Source organism: Diabrotica virgifera, chromosome 3 (assembly GCF_917563875.1).
Source record: "Diabrotica virgifera virgifera chromosome 3, PGI_DIABVI_V3a".
NCBI classification, from domain to species: Eukaryota; Metazoa; Arthropoda; class Insecta; order Coleoptera; family Chrysomelidae; genus Diabrotica; species Diabrotica virgifera.
The window spans coordinates 250093922-250100501 of NC_065445.1; positions in this window are offsets into that span (position 1 = coordinate 250093922).

The window sequence follows — 6580 nt, forward strand, 5'->3', positions numbered from 1 at the left end:
AATTTAAATAACGACTTAGATACTGTCAAGTTGACAAATATCAACCTAAGTAAAACTATGGTTACCACAATTATGTTACTACTGTTACTGGTAAATGTACTTATTTAAAAACTAATCAATTCAAAATTCATTCAAATTTTTCGCATATAAAGAATCATTTAGTCAGACATTAAACGTTGAAGGCACCACAGGTATTATAATAATAACGCTTTCGGTCAACGTATATCCCTCAGGCCCTTGTTAAAAACACCATTGACCTCAAGCGTTATTATCCTTATAATACCCTTGGTACCTTAATAACTGTAACATAAGATTATACCTTAATTCTTGTTTTCTATTTCTGATGTTTTTATTTATTTACATTGAATATTAATCTGTTTTGTTGTATAATCTACTTCGCAATAATTATGTGATATATTTGACTTAAAATGAATTCAAAAATTTTTTGCAGTTGGGCAACAATGTCAACTTAGATCTCCGATGTAGATAATGAATTACAACAGTATCTATATTGTACAGACTGTATTATTAATTAGGTTATTTATTTATTTATTTATTGAAATATACATCCACCAGGTATAAACCCATAAAGGTGTACATAAGAAAACTACATACATTGACTGAACACTTGATGACAAAATATAAAATAAAATAAAAGAATAACCAAAAATGTTTCTGTTGTTAATACACATACACAATAATAAACAAAGACCTTAATAAAGAAAAATAACATGGCATCAATTCGATAAGCTATTGCGTATTTCGCGTTTAAAGATGTTAAAACCAAGAAAAAAAATGCATATACCTGTGTGACATAAGCTATTGGAACAGCACAGTCTCTTAAACGAACAGATGAAAGTGAAGTTCTGTCAATATCTTTTTCTAAAAAGTGTTTTGAACATACTCCTCTATTAACAAATCTGATCTATACTTCATGTCTTCTTCGCAGGATCTTCTGGAAAGCTAAAAATACAAAATATATGCATTACTAAGCATTATTAACAAATTTTAGTTTTAAATAAAAAATATGATTAATGGACTCACAAAATATTATAAAACAGCTTAGAAATTGTTTATTAGTATAGTCGGTTCCCCAAACTCTGACACAACTGGCTAGTGATTTTAGTAGGTAATTTTTTTTGTTTTTGGCCAATTTTGCCAAAATTACAGTAATTATTAACTATTTAGTTATTATTTTTTTTTTGCCAATTTTACCAAATTGGCAAAATTATTTACTAAAATCACTAGCCAGTTGTGTCTGAGACTCAGTAGTACTGAGACTGAGTTTAGCAAATCGACTATAATATTCTGTGTATTCATTAGTTGGTACTGCATATTATAGTGTGTGGTCTACCATCCTATTTATAAAGGCATACATTAGCAAAAACGCAAAAAGAATTACTTTAGTTTTACAAATCCTATTGTTATTATCTCTATTTACTATTTTAGTTAGGAATAAGCGAAGTTTGTGGCTTATTCACAATTATTATTAAAATAATAAATGGATATGACCAATTATTAACTTATAAAATAAAATAATAATTCTTCTGATTTATGCCTTTTATTCACTTTGTTATATCTAGGTTACTTAAAAGATTTTTTATGAATATGTAGTATTATTAGGGTATTAATAGTATTAATTTATTTTCTGAAATACAGGGCATGCCTTCGTTTACATATTTGCATACTAACCTTTTAATAGGGCTTTTCATTCACAGTCATTTGTTTGGAGCTTCTGTCATAATTGAAACGTTATTCCTGCAGATTTTTTTATCTACATTTGTTTCTGCTACTCCAACTGCGTTAAAAACAGGACACCATTTTATTCACTATGTTAATAATACTATTAAAGCTATTATAAAAGTATCCGAATTAAAAAAATATTCTTAAAAAGCACAAATAATAGAAACAACGATCCACCCACGGCAAAGCAAGGTGGCCAGTGGCCAAGATGAAGATGCCAAGATGGCCGAAGCGAGGTCGTTGGTTGGTCGTTTTTAGTCACGTGATGCCCTCTCAAGCGCCATGCACAAAAATATATGCACGGCGAATTTGAAAATGAACGCAAAAGAAATAAATATAAATGCCTCTCTTGGGTTTTGCATAAGTTATAAGTATTTTTTTTATTAACAAAATCGCATTCCAAATTGAATATTCGCGAACAATAATTTTTATTACATTTGTATGTTTATAATATTGTATTAATTGAACTTGGGAAACTCTTTAAATTTGACATATTATTGCACTGTAGGCCTAAAGTGTCACTTAGTTTGTCTGGTATGTTATAAGTAATGTTGTATCTGTTACACGTATGTATTATTTCGCAACTTAAAATATAGGAACATTGGTAGTATGTTCACAGAATGTCTTATGGTAACATTCCAGGAATAATTTAAACAGATGTTCACCGAATGTTCCCTAAATGTCCAGGACATTCAAATATTGATAGAACTTTGGTAGTACATTCCTGGAATGTTGTGTGTTGTTAGGGAAGGAGTCTAAAGAACGGGAAAGCACCAGGAAGAGATAATATAACATCGGAAATGATAAAATATATGGGAAATAGTGGAAAACTAGTATTATTAGATATATATAGACAAGCATGGAGGGAAGAAACAACGCCTGAAGATTGGAGAATGGGCTTAATATTGCCAATACACAAGAAAGGTGATAACAAAGATTGTAACAATTATAGGGGATCAACATTATTAAGCACAATAACAAAAATATACGAGAAAATAATAGAAAAAAAATTGAGATTGATCACAGAAAACACATTAACAGAATCTCAAAGTGGATTTAGAGAAGGTAGAAGTACACAGGATCATATATTCACTTTGAAAGAAGCTATTAGCAGGAAGTGGATAGCAGAGAAACCCATATATTTAGCCTTTATGGACATGGAAAAGGCATTTGATAAAGTCAATAGAGAAACAATTTGGAAATGTTTAAAAAGGAAAAATGTAGATCAGAAACTAATAAGGGTAATACAAAGTTTATATAAAGAAACAAATAACTGTGTAATAAGATATAATATGATATCAGAAAAATTTGCTACAAATGTGGGAGTTAGACAGGGAGGGGGATTGAGTCCGCTTCTTTTCATAATATTTATGGATGAAATAATAAGAGAAACGAAACAAAGAACTAAACCAATATACATAGGATATAGGAAATTAGAACAAATAGGGATGACAGAATGTGCATTTGCGGATGATGTGGTTATTACATCAGGAAACGAGAAAGGCCTAAGAGAAAGCTTGATAGTATGGAATGAGGTATTAACAAAATACGGTATGAAATTGAATAAGAGTAAGACAAAGACAATGGTAATAGATAAAAATAGGAAAAGGATAAATGTGCAAATAGATGGAGTAGAAATAGAGCAAGTCAGTAAATATCAATACCTAGGTGTAATATTTGAAGAAAACGGAAAACAAGAAATAGATATAAATTATAGGATACAAAAAACAAATAGACTATATTATGCAATAAACAGTGGATTTGTAAATAGACGAGAAATATCAAGAAAAACGAAAATGAGTGTATACAAAACTGTGTATAGACCTGTACTTACATATGGATGTGAATCGTGGGTATTGACAAAAAGGGATAAAAGTAAATTGCAGGCAATAGAAATGAAATATCTAAGAAGAGTAATGGGAGTGACAAGAAGAGATAGAGTTAAGAATATAAAAATAAGAGAAGAATTAGAAATAGAACCAGTAGAAACTTATATAGAAGAAAGACAGCTGGGTTGGTGGGGACACCTTCAAAGAATGAGTGATAATATACCTGTTAAAAGAATCTGGGAAAGTAGAAATATAGAAAGGAAAAAACGTGGTAGACCAAGAAAACAATGGAATGCAGTAATAATGGATATTTTGGAAAAGAGGGGAACAACATGGAACGATGCCAAAAAACTAACAGAAAACAGAAAGATATGGAAGAAATTTACGAAGAACAAAAAAGAATAAAAGAAACAGAAACAGATCCCTACACCTCAGGGTAGAAGGGATAAAGATTATATATATATATATATATATATATATATATATATATATATATATATATATATATATATATATATATATATATATATATATATATATATTTGAATAATATAAAATGATCTAAAAGGAGCAAGACACACATCTTCTTCTTCTTTAGGTGCCGCACAGTGGTGAATTTCGCCGAAAACCTGGCCAAAAGGTAAAAATGTAAGTTTATAGGTATACCCCGAGAAATTTGATATCAACCTTGCTCTGTAGATTTTTGAGAATCATAAACGGCCGTTAAGGGTAGAATAATACAAGCAGATCATGCATGGGCGCCCATATAAAAAATTTTAGGGGAGGGGCCAGACATTGTAATGTTGCACATTACATTTTGTATACTTTGGATGACAATCTATAGTTTAAAGCAAAAGACGTGGCCGTGCCCATAGGTATGGGCGCCTATGAGATCATATATTTATATTAGTGTAAAGTTGTGATTGAACGACAACGGACCAAATAAAAATTAAGTGTGTTATACAATAATATTGGAGCATTGTTTGGTTTTCATTTAGAACTATAGACGTGTATTATTTTGTTAATTTATAGTGGATGCTATGTCTGGAGGTAAGTGGAGTATTTTAATATACTTTTTAGACTTTTTTTCATAAAATATACTTCATTTACAACATATTTGCAAAATATTGGCAAGAATTTTCAATCGTTTTAAGTTTTCCAAGTTTTAAAAAAGGAAAAGTAAAAAGTCTACTTTGCTCAGCAAAGATATTTTGCTTAATAAATAGTTCAAAATGTATATAAATAATCCTCAAAAAATCAACTGCAGTCAGGTGCATACTTAGCGAAATTTTTCATTTTAAAAAAATATAACATGCTGGATAATTTCTACATTAAGAGAGTTTAATGCTATATGGTCAGTTAATAAAGTAAGAACAAAATATGAAGCATCTGATCCAGTAAATTTACAGTTTTTTCATACAAGAGCCGCCATTTTGTTATTTTTTTTGCTTTCCTCTTCTTTTTTTATCTTTAAGTCTTTTTATTCTTATGTATAATCCTACGTTTTTGTGCTTCCTTATTTTTATATTTTTTAATAATTTTGGTCGTGTGAGCCAAAAATTTTAATTTTTTAAAAATAAAATGCATTAACTAAACTTTGTGTTAAGCCACACATTGGTAGGTAATAATTATAATTAATCGGATCCATTTACAAAACAATTAAAATGTATTAAGAGTTGACCTACCTATTTTTGGAAAGTATCGTTTATGCATTTTATTTTTAAAAAAGGCAAAATTTTTGGACTCACACGACCAAAATTATTATATAATATAAAAATAAGAAAGCAAAAAAATAGACCTATACATATAAAGGTAAAAGGACCTAAAGATAAAAAAATATCAAGAAAGCAAAAAAAAATAACAAAAAACGGCGGTTCTTGTGTAAAAAAACTGTTAATTTACTGGAACAGCTGCTTCATATTTGGTTCCTACTTTATTAACTGACCATAACATTAAAGTCTCTAATGTAGAAATTCTCCAGCATGTTACAGTTTTTTAAAATGAAGAATTCCGCTAAGTTTGCAACTTGTTGCAGATGATTTCTTGAGGAATATTTATATACATATTGAATTATTTATTAAGCAAAAAATCTTTGCTGACAAAAGCTGACTTTTTTACTTTTCCCATTTTAAAACTTGGTACCTAAACAGAAAACGATTGAACATTCTTTTCATCATTTTGTAAATATGTTGTAAATAAAGTTTATGTTAGAAAAAAAAATCTAAAAAGTATATTAAAATACTCCACTTACCTCCAGAAATAGCATCCACTATAAAATAACAAAATAATATACGTCTATAGTTTTAAACGAAAACCTAACAATGCCTCAATCGTATAACACACTTTAATTTTATTCGGTCCACTTTCGTTCAATCCCAAATTTACACAAATATAAATATGTGATATGCTTGTTTTGTTCTACCCTCAACGGCCGTTTATGATCCTCAGAAACCTACAGAGCAAGATTTATTTAAAATTTCTCGGAATATATAAACTTAAATTTTTGCATTTTGGCCAGGTTTTAGGCAAAATTCACCACTGTGTGCCGTGTCTGTATTCAGACGTTGACCGTCATCATGTTTACAATTTCCTGGAATCTCTCTCTATCGACTACTGCGCGAAATAATTCTTCTACTGTGCAGCCACACCATTGTCTAATATTACGCAGCCATGAAAGTTTCTTTCGACTAATCCATCTCTTTCCCTCCACTTTTCCTTGTATTATAAGGCGAAGCAGATGGTATTTAGGTCCTCTAATTATATGGCCAAATTATTCTGTTTTTCTCCTCTTTATGATGCTTATGAGCGGTAAGACACATATAATAATGACTAATCTAATGCTAAATGGTAATATGACTGTTGGTGGAAAGAATATTGAGCAGACTGCGTTGTCTAAATACTTCCGGTATAAAATTAATTTGGACATAGACAGCCAGACATGTGAGCTCCTACGTCGCATAGAATTAATAGTCTAAAGAAATAAGGTTTCCAGCGACTTTGACCCGGTC